Genomic DNA, 15,094 nt, shown 5'->3' with positions numbered 1-15,094 from the left:
CCTCCGAAGAGCATAATATGCATCCCTGTGTATTTAAACTATCTCCTTAGTCAGAGCCTCTATGCAGCTCTCCATACCTGTCTCTATAGTAGTGGTCGAATCCTAGCACATCTCTATAGTCTCTACACTCGGCCATCTGTGCTCCTAAAAAAAAAAATGCAAAGGTCATTGGACATCCCACTCTCATGAAGAATATGACATTCTCCAACTCCTTTACCATTGAGTCCAAGGCAAGTGTCTGTGTAGAGGCCACCGTTTTGCAAGCACAATTTGCTACATCAACGAGAAATGTCTCCACAACCTCTTCCATCATTGTCTCTCGCCCCACTATAGGCTATTGTTGGGCACCCATGGCCATCTCCACTACTTTTGACATCTGCTCAACAATTCTATGTGGTATCCCATCAATCTGTGTTGGGTGACTCTCCTCCACCTAAGTTTGCGTACCTACAAGATCTCCTTTCGGGGCTACTACTCGTGCAGGTGTGAGAATGTTTGTTGCTCATGGTGTTGGCATGTGGTTAAACCTTGTACTCAAGTATGTGCTCAACCTCTGAGCTCTACTCTCTTTATCCATCTCCTTAGGTGTCGCTAGTAATGTTTCATCTACTATAACCACCACGTCTGAGCCCACTCCATCCAAATGAACATCGAGCGTTCTCAAACCCTTGCCTGTTAGTATCTCCATAACTCCTTCTTGAGTGTCCATCTCCTCATCCAGTATAATTATCTCAGCCCCTATCTCTGGTTGGTTGGCAAAACCTCTTAAACAGGCTCCATCGTTACCTTCAGAATAGTTTTCCCCATTGATGATGGATGTGACTCTATCCCCCCTATGGCTACAGCCTCCAGAATGGGTAGTGTCCTTGTAGCTAGTTGAATCGTAACAATAGCCAAAGTCATCACCACTAGCTATCTAAACTGACCAAACCGTGGAATGTCATGTATACCCACCAGAACCCAATGTGTCATTTTCAAGAGTGTAGGTTGAAAAAATCTTAGTGGTGTCATTGTAATCACTTCCACCTCCTTGTCCTCTTCTTCATCCTCCCCGTCGGTCTCACTCTCATTGGAAGAAGTCTCCTGGTGACCGCTATCAGTACCTCCTCCATTTGATCTCGGACGTTTCTATCCGATCGTGGTCTTGCTGCCAAGTGTGTTGAGGTGCCTCCACTACATGATACCGAATTTTCCTAGTGTGAGTGGTCCAAGCTTGGCCTCCATCCTCTTGTGGGGTATAATATGCATTGTCACCTCCAAGAATAGCCCAATTACATAGTGTGGCATGTAGAACATCTTATGCTACAGTATCATAAATTCGTACATCCTTTATGCCAATAATGTAGCCCAATCATACACTCTTCCATGTAGGATCTCATTCATCATCGCCACAAGTGTAAATGAAATGTATGAACCACAATTGGATCTTGCGAGATGACTTTTTACTAAGCCCATAAGAAAATGTCAGTGCCCTTCCTGAGCATTGGACTCCCTCAGTCCTCTACCCTTTGATGTATCTATGAGGGTTTATTACTCTATTTGTGTCAAATCCCCACATACCAACTAGACCAGTTGTGCCTTCACCTCTCGACTCATTTTTTTCATTTTTTTGTTGATTTTCCTTCCACCTTGTGCATGACTAGATATTCCAAATACATGTGTGAAATCTGTTGGTCTGAACGATATTACAAGGTCATGTCCAAGATAGGCAAACAAACTGGTTTGAGAGAACCTATTGTACATATCTATCATTGTGCATAGGAACCCTTCATAGCCTCGAATGTAAAATATAGTCATTTGTATTGCTCATCCAACATGTGCCTTCTAAATGCTAGTTTTCACCAGATGGTTATCCAATGTCTCTCGCCACCATCTCCTGCATTCTGCTCTATTCAAACCCACAAATGTTACATTTTTTGCTATGAGATCATCAGACATAGTCGACTGTGTTGTTTTCTTGCCTTTCTTTTTACTTGCTCATGTACTTGTGTGTCCTAGAACACACACTCTTGATGGCAAGGTTTTCACATTTCTGTTCATGGTTGCAATTGTTGATGTATCTTCCTCCAACTTCTTTTTCCAAGCCCTCTTTCCAGCTGACTACATAACTATCACTTCCCTTATATTTTTGTGTTAAAAAAGATAAAAACCATTAAGTTAGTTGCTTGATCCCTCTATACAACTTATTTTGAAGGTTTTTTCTACTGTTGATGTTTGTACAGGTTCGTATGGCTCCTTCTCCCTTCAATGCTCTTTCTTTATAGATGTGTGGTGAGTCTAGTGTATATTATTCATACAGTGGTGTAATATGCAGTCTCCTGTCTCAAATTATGGTCTCTTGTCTCAACCAGACGTACTTCTTTTTGTTTGGCCTCTTTTCAAGCCATACAGAACTCTCACATGTTTATCTCCTATTGATCACAAAGTCATACGATATCTTATTGTTACTTTTTCCCTCTCCTCAATCCATACGATGTTCTCCCAAGGTTGTATGATGCTTTCTCTTTTTCTTAACCATACAATATCTCCTCCCTCCTTTCTCCTTAAGGTATATTGCTCTCCATGTCGGCCATACAAAATGCCTCCCTTTCTGGTTGTATGTTAGTCTTTGCTTCCCCATCAATAAGTTTGTACAATGTATGATGATGATAATTTCCTTTCAACTTACTATATTGTGAGTTGTCTGTACAGTGTCTCATATATTTGTCATCTGTATAGTGATAACATTAGTCTCCCTTGTTCTCTTATCTAAGTTAGTCGTACGATCATATAGTAGTCTTCTAGCTCTCTCATTGTCGTGTGTTGTCCTTCTCCTTCCAAATAAAGTACCCTTATCCTTTATTGATGTCTGTACGATGCCTTTTTCATTCAATTAATGGTCGTACAATATCCTATTTTTCCCCATTAATGGTCGTATGATGGTTATATAACCTTCAGTTTACTTCTTTTTTTTGTTGCTCATATAATTTTCTCCTTTATATTTACTTATTTGTCTATGGTCATACTATGAAAGTTTTGATGTGCTTTACTTATACATTATTTACACTTATTTATTTTACATATATATATATATATATATATATATATATTATACTCTCTCTCTCTAAGTTGTTTGTCCACAGAGGCACATTACTTCTTTCATGATAGACTTTTAGCTTTAACCTATTCACTGCATCGGCCACTTCCTTCTTGTCGATCGTCCATAGTTTTATTGCTCCATTATCGCCAACTTTACAAATTTTATATGGCCCAAACCATTTTACTTTAAATTTGTCTGGTTTGATCTCATTGTGCCCATTATACTTCAACACTAGTTGGCCTAGTTGAAACTTGTTCAAATTTAAGTGTTTTTCATGCCATGCCTTACACCTATTCTATGTAACTTTTGTAGCCTATTGTGTCTGTAGTTGTCGTTCGTCAAGTTTATTTAAATTATACAATCTTTCCCTTAGACTTTCCATATCTCCTAGTTTTATTTTAAATCACGATCCTTAAACTTTGACCATGAATTATGTCAGTACCACGACCTTTATTCCATTCATGAACTAAAATGGAGTGTGTCTTGTGGTTACCTTGTATGTAGTACGATACGCCCATAGCGTTGACAATAGCCTTTCTTCCCAATCTTCTCCTTCGACTGTGAAAGATTTATATATTACTCTGACTAAGATTTTATTTGTAGCTTCCTCTTGTCCATTGGCTCTCAAATAGTATGGGCTCAATAGGAATTAGTATATCTTGAACTCTTTCGTAAGTAGGCGAATGACATGATTGACGAAGTGTTCCCCACGGTCACTTGTCAACTATAGTGGAACCCCATACCTTATGATGATTTTCTCATAAATAAATTATGTCATGCTTACCACAGAGTTGTCTGGTAGGGCCCATGCCTCTACCCACTTGGTAAGGTACTTTGTCACAATCATGATGTACCTGCATCTTTTGGTTTTACTTACCTTGAGGGATCTGACAAAGTCTAGCCCCCATCATTCAAATAACTCGTGTGTGTGTGTGTGACAGGTTCAAAGGCATGAAATCCCTCTTTAGTGGTTTCCCAACCCTTTGACATGTATTGCATGCAATGACCCACTCCATGGCGCATTGCACAATTGGCCGCCATAACCCTGCCAGAAGTATCTTTTGTGCAGTTGTATCAAGCCCCATGTGTCCTCCTACTAGTCCTTCATGTGCTTCCTTCAACACCTCTTGAATTTCATCTTCTAGAACACACCATCTTAAAAAAATCTCGGTCCCATCTTATACAACAACCTGTTGATCAACCAAAATGTTTGAATCCTTAGCACCAATTTCCTTCTCTCATTTCGTGGCATTTCCCTAGGAAATTGTCCCATCAAAAGATATTACTTGGTACTTGTGTACTAGGATGGTAGTATGGCAATCTAGAATAGTTATGAATCTGGAAAATTGTCGTTAACTCCTTTCGTTGGTTCTCCTGATTTGATCCTTGATAAATGGTCTATGCTCACATGACTTTTTCCAAGCCGTACGACAATTTTGAATGTGAATTCCTTTAACAGTAATAGCCATATTATTATCCTTCCCTAGATTATCAATTTATTCACGAGATATAACAGTGCTTGATGATTCACATAAAACATGAACAGCATCGTCAATAGATAATGTCTAAATTTCTATACGGTATATACCATTCCAAGTTCCTCTTGCTCTGTTGTACTATAATTCTTCTTCACTTTAGATAGTAGCCTGCTCACAAAGCACATCAGATGATTTAATCCATGATCACCTATTTGTGCCAACATTGTTCAAATTCCATCGTTCAACACATTGACATGAACATGGAACTCCTTATCCCAATTTGGATAAGCCAGGATAAGTGTTGTAGCTAGTATGGTTTTCAGTCCTTCGAAGGCTTCATTCTACTCTATATCCCACTTGTAGGGTTCTCCTTTGCAGATTAGTTTGTCAAGGGGATTGCATATTTTCGCAAAACCCTTAATGAACCTTTAGTAATATCCAATATGTCCAAGGAACGATTTTACCTTGGTTACATCTGTCGACGGTGGCATTTCCAAGATTACCTGGACTTTGTTAGGATATACCTTTAATCCTTCTTTTCATAGTATGTGCCCAAATAGCTTCCCCTATGGTACCATGAATCTACACTTCTTTGGATTCAATGCTCGTCTCATCCATCTACATATTTCCATGCATTCTCTAAGTGCAATTATATACTTGTCCTTAGCACTAAAAATTGACCAATTGTCCAAAAATGACTTGAAATTCTTGACTGAAATCTTATCAAATATGTGCAAAATAATTCTCTGAAATGTTGTTGGAGCATTACACAGTCTGAACAGCATCCTATTGTAGGCATATACTTCATCCTCAACTATGAAGACTTTTTTTAAACTATCTTCCTTCGCGATAGATATTTGGTTGTATCCAAAGAATCCATCTATAAATGAACAGATTTTGTGTCCCACAACTTCTTCTAAAATACTATCGGTGAATGGTATCGAGAACGGATCCTTGGTCACTACTATATTCAGGCATCGAAAGTTGACACATTCTTATCTGAGTGGTGTCCTTCAAAGATCACAATTAGAGATACCCACTCACTCATCTACACCATGAAAATAATGTCTACTTCAAACATTCAGTTGATCTCATCAGTAACCTATGCGGTATAGTTTTTGTTCATCATGTATGGTCGCTTTCGTATAAGTACTGCTCCTTCTATCAGTAGTATACGGTGGATGCATAGTTCCGACGGTACCCCTTTTAGGTCCTTATATGTCCACACAAATATGTCCTTCCATGAATATTTTGAATGTTGTTGCCTTCAGGATTGGATTCTAGTCATCTCCCACAAATATATATTTTGGATTGGCCTCATCCCCTAAGTTCATCATTTTTATTGTAGGCTCTTCATACTTAATAGCATTTTCTTCATTGAACGTATAGACAAGAATTTCATCTATTTGTGTTTCTCCTTCATTTACTTCACTATACTCCTTTGGAAATTCATTCTCTTATTTTCCCTCTTTGACCACTAACATGTTAAAGCTCAAAAAGAACTCATATTCCTCCATCAACCAATGAAGTAGGTCATTCACTTAGTCCAGGTCGTCATCATTAGACCCTCCTTCCAATATCAATATTCCCTCTTCGTCAGGTTTCATTTTTTTCTTCCCCTCGTCGTCACCTCTGCCTTCACCTTTGAAATCTACGATATCGCCTCATCTCCTACCATCTGTGTGTGTAGGTCAATTATAAATCTCTGGCCTCCACCTTCCATGGACACAGTATTCCTCTTCCAATCATGTTTCACCTTTGCCTGTACCAGCCAACCCCATCTGAGGATGGCATCATACCCTTTTCTTTTTAATGGTATGACCACAAAATCCAAAAAGAATGGTTCTATCTCGATGGTTACAAGTTGCACCATCAAGGTCCCTAAAGGCTTGATCCCGTGTTGGTCGGCAGCGAGTAGTTAACATGTAGGTGGCCACAACGTAGGTTGCTGCAGCTTCTTCCATACATCTTTTGGTAGTAAATTGACTCTTGAACCTCCATCTACGATTGTGTCTGTGAATATGGTTCTGAGGATAACCATCTCTACTACTACAGGATGTCTTCTCATAGTGAGTACTAGTAGCATTGGGTCTATCACAGTCATTCCACTGCCATCTTTTCCTATCTCTTCCATTGATTTCAGGAGTGGTGTCATGTTCAATATTGCAGTTCGTAGCTGAGGCATTCTAAGAAGAAGGTCATTCAATTTCATAGGAACTTCCATTTGCTTTTCGTGCCATATAATATTTTGTTCTACTAGGTTCCTCTTCGAGATATTAAAATTGTCTTTTGTTTGTATTTTTTCGTCTTTCATTTGCTTTTCTAATTTCGCTCACACTTTTTGCAACCTTCTCTTTTCCTCTTCTACATACATTGCCTTCTTTTCTTGCTCATGAGTGATGGCTAATGTCTCCTCCTCATATGTTTCAATACTTAACAAGTTCACCCCTTGCTTAGGGCATTTTGAATCCGCATGGTCTCCCAGACCACACCATCTACACAATAGCTATGGTGTTTCCTTCATAGTACAGTCTCTGGTGAAGTGTCCCTAGAGTTTGCACACACGACATTGTATCATCAGTCATCCACTCAAATTGTACCATATCCAAATTTGGCATCCATTATTGTTACCGCCTCGTTCGCGTTGGTTATCATTATGGTACCCTCCTGAGGTTATGTCATTGTTTGTGTTCATTCCTGCTCCTGTACTGAACACTTCCTACATCAGTAACACTTGTTGATGTGCATTTTTTTTCATATTGAATAGGCATTCCTTGGTGGAATGTCCCACAATTTGGCAGATATCGCAAAATTGTTTCTTCGGGTAGGAACCCTTTGTGTGGCCCTCCTCCTTATAGTTCGTACACCATAGTTCCCCTTTCACTAAGTCAAGATTCTTTTTTAAATTTTTGAACTCCATCATCTATAACATATCCTTCTATAATTCTTGAACCTTCTTACTCGACCCTTCATCATTTTTTCTGCTTTCAAAAGATGAATCATCTCAGTCCAATGATTATTTTTCTTCTTTTTGCTCATTTTATGCTCACTCTCCAGATCCATCGCCCGGTTATATGCATCTATTTATGATGCTGGAGGTACAATTTTCATCTTTTTCTTCAATGTTGGTCATTACGCTTCCACAAACCATCTTTTCTTTAATCTGTCAGTTGGTTGGCTTTCCATTTTCCCCACCAGCTCCTTCAGCTTTCTTGCATATACACGGATTTTTTTGTTCTTTCCCTATTTTGTACTACATATTCCTGCCACTATTTTGTTATCATCCCTCAGTGATTAGAATTCTACTATGAATTATTTCTTGACATTAGGCCATGTAGTTAATTTCTAAGGATCGGCATCTAAAATCCAATCAATTGCTACACCCCGTAGGTTCGCTAGAAGCTGTTGGATCTAGTCATCTTGGTCCATTACACCATTCACTATCTAGATTGGTTCGGATGTTTTATAGTGTCTAAATGGATTAGTCATCCCATCGCCATTAAAATTTGACAATTTTTCCTTCGGTCCCAGCATTGCTAATTTCTTTTGAATCTATGGTATTTGTTGTGTACCTACATTATTTTGAGTACTCGCGTTGTTCTACACAACCACTCTATTTCAAATAATTGCCCTACTTTACATAACTGCATTACCTGGTGTGAAGGGATTTTTTTTTCAAGCAAAGTTGTTCGATTCTCTACATGTATCTATTCATCGAGTGTATCAAGAACGAAGAGTTCACTCCACACTCGTGCTCCTTCGGTACTTCGAGCCATGCGAGTTACTTCTCTTCTATTTGGATTCTCTACCCTTGGCATGTAGAGGTTTAAGAACTCCTCCCTTATCTCTTCTACCAAAATTAAAATTTGTCATGTTTCCTCAAGAAACTCCTCGACACTCCTCAGTCTACTAGATGAATGCACTCCCTTGGCCAGTGCTCCTCCACCCCCTTAGCGCCCATCGATAAGCTATTGAAACTTCTTCTTTCACTCCACCTGTTGTGTTAGGATTAGTGCTTCCCATGTTGTGCATATGCCATCTTTATCTTTTACTTTATTTGTATCTTTATTAAGCAAATTTAACACTAATCTCCATAACACCTCATATATACCAGGTTCAACAGGCAATGGTGCCAAATGTTTACCATACAAGGTAATGGATACTTATCGTATTAAGGTATTAGAATGTGACACAGAACATGATACTTTATTCATATAAGTTGTATGCAACAATGATTACAATGATAATGATGATTCAATAGTCCCTTTAGACGATGTACATATACTTTCCCGAAGGGGTGACTCAATCGTCATGCACCCTTTCAGATACAATTCTACCTGTTAGTTACAATACTTTTTACCGACAATAGGTGCTACTTTGGCACTAATACTGATGATCATGTAGATCATGGATGATGAAGTTCTAGTGGCATGGGGCTCATTGATGTTGGCGAAGCTATATAGGGACCTACATCACATAGTATACTAGGGTGTAGGGTGTCACTAGGAAAGGACTGTGGGCTTCCCTACGCTATTACAGGTGTAGGCATGGGAGCACATTATGGCCTTCAGGCTAAATAAGCAGAGAGACAGTCGGGCAGAGAGACAGGTAGCCAGAGGAGCCTGTAGTATATAGCTAGGGTGATCCTCTCACCTAACACCATACAAATGAGGTTGACTACTGGTGAGTCTAGTTGGACAAGATACAGGTCGTGATATGGAGGCCATATATGGGTCTTGGTTCATGGGCAGAGAAGAGGCAACAGTTCCCTTACACCATTTCACCTTGCTTTATTTTTGGTCAATGGGAGTACATTGTTGGGCAACATCGGCCGGATAGGGTGCTACGGTAGTTTGGGTGGTCGTAGGTTGCACCAAGGGAGCCCGTCTGGTATTAGAGGGTTATGAGACAGTATGTGACCCTATTTAAGCTAGCTCTATAGAGAGAAAAGTTTCTACAGGCATGGAGAGACCTAGCGCTATAAGATTGGGATTGGTTTGGCAAGGTAGTAGATGTCGGCTCCACACAAAAGTGCAAGGATGGATTTGAGCACCTAAGGCTAGTAGGTCAAGCATAAGTGACAAGAGAAATGGTAGTGGTAGGGGAGATTGCTCAAGCAGCTAGGCAAGGAAGATATGAGGCTAGAGGCCTAAGGCAGCGAGTAGAGGCTATGGTCCAGGGGGAGGTACCACAAAGGCAGAGGAGAAGGGAGATAGAGGAGGGGAGACAAGAGGATGCAAGGCCATAGTTGGAGAGAGGAGAGGGCTGACAGGAGGAGGTAAGGAGGCCATAGGGAGAGAGGTGAGGGGGCCTAGGGTCTAATGGCTGGAGGAGGGGGAGGATCGTCATTAGGGGCAGGAGATGATGGATTGGCAGGGAGATGTACGTCCCTACAATAGGTACACGAGGCAAATAGCTAGCTACTATGGGATAATTAGTAGGAGAGGGATCAACTTAGGATAGAGCAAGATCAGTTCCAACAGGAACGTGATGTGGCTCAAGGGTAGGCAGACCGAGCAAAGGCCAAGTTGGGTACATTGCAGAAGAAGGCGAGGTGGTTAGAGGGGAGACAACATGTGATGGAGGGGGAGAGGGAGAGACTACAAGAAAGATTAGATAGGGTGTAGGAGGAGAGAGATTAGTTGATGGTGGAGGTGGCTACCGTGCAGGCACAGATGGTGGTGGGAGGAGGGGTGAAGGAGCTAAGATAGTTGAGGGTGGATGTCACAACTTTGAGAATGTAGTTGGCGATGGGGGGTGGTTTGGAGGAGTTGAGATGGTTGAGGGGGGAGGTGGAGGACCTTTGGGAGAGTGGGATTTTATAGAGGGAGGTATCATGCAGCGGTGCCAGCAAATCAGATTGAGCACTATAGGCAACCGATATGGCCAGGTATAGTTTCCATGCATATATGCATGCAAGGTGGGGGAGAGAGTGGATGGAGCATTGGGGGCTCATAGAGGACTAGTGGATCTTAGCGCACAGGGCAAAGTCACAGGTCAGGCAAAGCTAGAGATAAGAGAGGGGGTTAGGAAGGAGGAGGGATGAGGCGGAGAGCTTAGGCACTGGAGGAGGGCAGATGAGGCCACCACCACCACCACTAACAATGGCTTAGGGTGCAAAGAGGGACCCTTATGAGTCTCATGGCAAGGATGTGATGGATGAGGATGAGGAGGAGTAGTGATATACTGCATTTTGTGACAATGTACAATATTTTGGATGTATTTTTGCGGGCACAGACCCAATGTGTATGTATGGATATTTGTACTATATAGACACTAGAGTTGACTATGATGGACTTTTCTATTCTTTCAGGGATGGGTGATACAATATTCATTCTTTGAGGATGTGATATATATATATATATATATATATATATATATATATGATCATTCTTTGGGGTGGGATATGTGTGTATCGAGTACTCAATCATGTGATTTTTTTAATTTGTATGAGATACATGTGGATATAGGGACTGACCAGTGTTATGTAGGATGTGATGTTGGATTATATCATGTGCATGATGTTACTGACACTTTGTGATACAGGATGTGATGTTTCTATGAGATGAACTATGATACTAATGTGTTGGATGCAAGATGTGATTTTTTTGGTACGATATGCACGATGTTACTAACCCTCTATGATGCAAGATATGATGTTTTTATGAGATGGACTATGATACTGATGCTCTATGATGTAGGATGTGATGTTTTTATATGAGATGTTTGATGTGAAAAATGAGAAAATGAGCCTGAAAATTTTAGGATGATGCAAATGGACAACTTTAAAATGAACCTAAAAACTATGATGATGAAAAATGGACAGCTAAAAGGTGTATGATAATGAAAATGAACTTAAGATGATGATAGTGGCAATGAACATAAGATTAGGATGATGAAAGTGGATAAACTAAAATGGTCTTAAAAAGTTATGATAGTGAAACTAGATAATGTAAAATGGATTTTAAAATTGTGATAGTGATTGGATAAAAATGAACCTAAAGACTATGATGATGAGAATGAACTAAAGACTATGATAATGAGAATGAATCTAAGATTATGATAATGAAAATGAACCTAAGGTTATGATAATGAAAATTAACCTAAGGTTATGATAATGAAGGTGGACAACTAAAACTATGATAGAGAAAATGGATCAAAGTTTTTAATAAGCAAAAATGGAGCTAAAACTATGATGATAAAAATGGATCTAAAACTATGATAATGAAAAATGGATCTAAAATTATGATAATTGAAATGGATGTAAAACTATGATAATGAACATGGATCTAAAACTATGATAATGAACCTGGATTTAAAACTATGATGATGATGAAAAAAAAATTGATGAGTTTAAAATGAAACATAAAGATTATGATAATGAAAATGATAAGTAATGTGGAACTCAAAGAGTTATGATGATGAAAATGACAACAACAAATGAAAAAGATCATGGTAATGCGGTGAGAGATGAGTGGACATTATATGAAATGCAAGTAGAATGATAGGGTAACGTATTTGGGGATAGGATCTTGTTAGAAGTTGTAATCTTTCCTTGGTGTGTTTATAAACCAAGGTTATAACTCCTTTCTTTATTGTTGTAATATATTAGGATATAAGCCAAGGTATCCTAATATATTTCTTTTTTGTCCTTTTTCCACTACATCTTATTTTGTCATCCGGTGGAATATGTGAGGACAAATATATATTGTAATTTCTAATTTTAGATTATTCCTCCTTAAGAGGAATCTCACACTTGGCCTCACACACTTATGAATGGTGGCATTCATAGACATGGGAGTTACATTCTAACTCCTCTCTCTCATCTCTATTTAAGAGATGACCCTCTTCTCTCATTTAACAATGAGGTTTCTTCCTCTTCTCAATTATTGTATGAGCATTGCTCTCTATCTCTCTCTCTCTTCCTTCTTAGGCTGTTCATGCCTCATTCATAATATCACAAGGGGTTTTCTTTGCTTTCCCCTTTCCAAATATCTTGTCTCATGATGTTGGAGCTTGAAGCTTTCTCTCTCCTATTTTATGGTAATATCTTTTCATGCATTTACTCACTTAGATTCTTTCTTGGTATTGCTTATTTACAGATTTCTTTTTCCATTTCAAACATGGTATCAGAGCAGTTTAATCTTTGTTTTGAGTGTTTGCATGAAGGTACGATTCAAAGGAGACTCTTGAGAGAGATTTCACTAATTTCTTTATTAATTTTCTTAAGATGGAAGAAATTGAATTTTTTTTTGGATTTTGCTGGTTTACCGCCAATCCCGATTAACTTTTGTGTGCTCTAATTTGTGCAGGTTACTTCTTATTTTATATTAGTTTTTCATCTAACCCCCTTTGGCAGGCTTGCCGCCAAAAAGGGTTTTCCTATCTAGATATCATTTTTTTTACTCTTGTTTTGATATATTGTTGATAAAGGAATTTTTTTTTTCCAATTCTTCCTATGCCTAAAATGTTGGCTTTGCTTGCAAAGCTCGCAGGCTGTAGAACTATTGTTCTTGAGTTTTTTTCTCTCTCTCTACTTTTTAGATTCAGTTGTAACATTTTTTTTAAAAGGAGGCTCATCTCTGCCTTCAGTTGCATCACCCAGAAACCATTGGGTGCAGGGAAGGCTTCAAATCCCTGAATAGCGATGTCTCCAATTCATACCTTTCAGCCATCCAAAAAGGATAATTTGAAAGATAACAGGTATTTCCAGCAGCTCATCAGCGCAGTGGATTTCTGTCATAGCCGAGGGGTTTATCACCGAGATCTCAAGCCGGAAATTCTGTTACTTGACGAAAATGGAGATCTGAAGGTTACCGAATTTGGTCTCAGCACTTTGCCTGAGCAGTTCTGCCAGGACGGGCTACTCCATACGACTTGCGGGACGCCTGCCTACGTGGCACCCGAGGTGATTGTGAAGAAGGGCTACGATGGTGCAAAGGCTGATATCTGGTCCTGTGGCGTCATCCTGTTCGTTCTCATGGCGGGATATTTCGTTTCATGACGCCAATCTTATGGTCATGTACAAGAAGATTTACAAAGGGGAATTCAAATGTCCGTCGTGGTTTTCATCTACGGTGGTGAAGCTGATTTCCTGTCTTCTAAATCCTAATCCCAAGGAGCGGATAACCATACCAAGACTAATGGAGGTGAACTGGTTCAAAAAGGGCTTTAAACCCCCGCGGCCGGCTGTGCAGGATGATGACGAAATTGACCTCGTCGATGTGGATTACGCCTTTGGATCCTTGCCGGAGGAATCAAAGACCAAGCCTGCAGAATCCGAGGGAAAAGATCTTCAATTTTTTCATTAGAAAGCTATTTTTGTACTCCAATCTTCGTTGTGAGGCTACGGAATAAAGAAAATACTGCCAAGTCAATGAATTTGAAGCTCCAAAACATATTAAGGTTTTTTCCAGATTGTTTTGAAGTGTCATTTTGCTTTATTTTTTCCTTAAAAATGATCATATTTTCTACCGTGGGTGGAGCCTTGGAAATTTTACTATCTACTGCGCCGTTGTTTGGTTGATCATGATCTGTTCCTGTTATGAGATCCTGCGACCATGCCAGCATTGGCCTCCATTGTTGGTGTAGCTGAAACCCCTCCCAGTCAACCCAAAGCTACCACTACTAGCTCAAGAGAAGTGTATCTCAAAACCGCATTTTAAGTGTCTTCAGCTCTTGGGTGTCTCAGATCTATAACAACCAGTAAACGTTACTAAAATAAGAGATTGTAGCTGTTGTAATAACAGAACTTGGTGTTACTATGCGATATTTATGGCTAACTTGCTACAGACAGCTCGAGTTCCAGCAATTGAAGGTACAAATGTCATTCGTAGTTAAAATTATTAACATATTTTGTTCAAGCTTTCTGTGATTCCAGGAATCACTTAGTTGGAAAATCTGTCGTCTATTGTGCCATAGCTGGAGGTAACGTTTTCTTTTTCCATTTCATGCAAGATTCTTTTCCTTTTTTTAGCTCTTGCCAGAAGCATCATTTATTTTTATTATTGCTTCTTGTCAACCTATATTTGGCATGAAATCATTCATTGTCAGACAAGTGCAATATTTTATTTTAAATCTCTCTTACTATTATACATGAAAAAGGAGAAGTTTAAGAAGGATTTTTCTTTTTGAGAAGTTATCTTAGAATTAAAAATTAAAACTAATCAAACTTTTATTTTTTTAACATAAAAAGTTAAGTTTTTTAAATATCCTCATTTATAATTCCTTTTTGAGGATTCTTGTCTTTGATGGTGGGCCCATCCTTTATACCTTCACAAATGAATTAAATACTCATGTTTACCCTCAATGGAGTTTTATACCTGATATCTATATTTAGTTGATCTTCCTTAAATCTATGCATTTACCCTAATTCTGGTTGGATTATGAGCTATTTTACACATTTGCCTTCGACTTCATTGTGATATTTTGATGTGCTCATAGTTGCACTTTTATGCTTTTATAGCATTGTTCTATGCCATGTTGGCACTTTCTGGTTTTATACCATTGATATACATGATTTATATGATTTTTTTTT

General features: G+C 39.0%; 1 pseudogene; it reads left to right on the top strand.

Annotated features, from left to right (window-relative positions):
- The first annotated feature begins 13,086 nt into the window (after nucleotides 1–13,086).
- Nucleotides 13,087–14,452, top strand: LOC149542045 (CBL-interacting serine/threonine-protein kinase 12-like; annotated as a pseudogene).
- The last annotated feature ends 642 nt before the right edge of the window (nucleotides 14,453–15,094 follow it).

This window comes from Cupressus sempervirens, chromosome 8 (assembly GCF_028749045.1).
Source record: "Cupressus sempervirens isolate cs-2001-9-10 chromosome 8, ASM2874904v1, whole genome shotgun sequence".
NCBI classification, from domain to species: Eukaryota; Viridiplantae; Streptophyta; class Pinopsida; order Cupressales; family Cupressaceae; genus Cupressus; species Cupressus sempervirens.
Note: the sequence above shows the minus strand (reverse complement) of the source record. Positions and strands in the feature narration are given on the sequence as shown.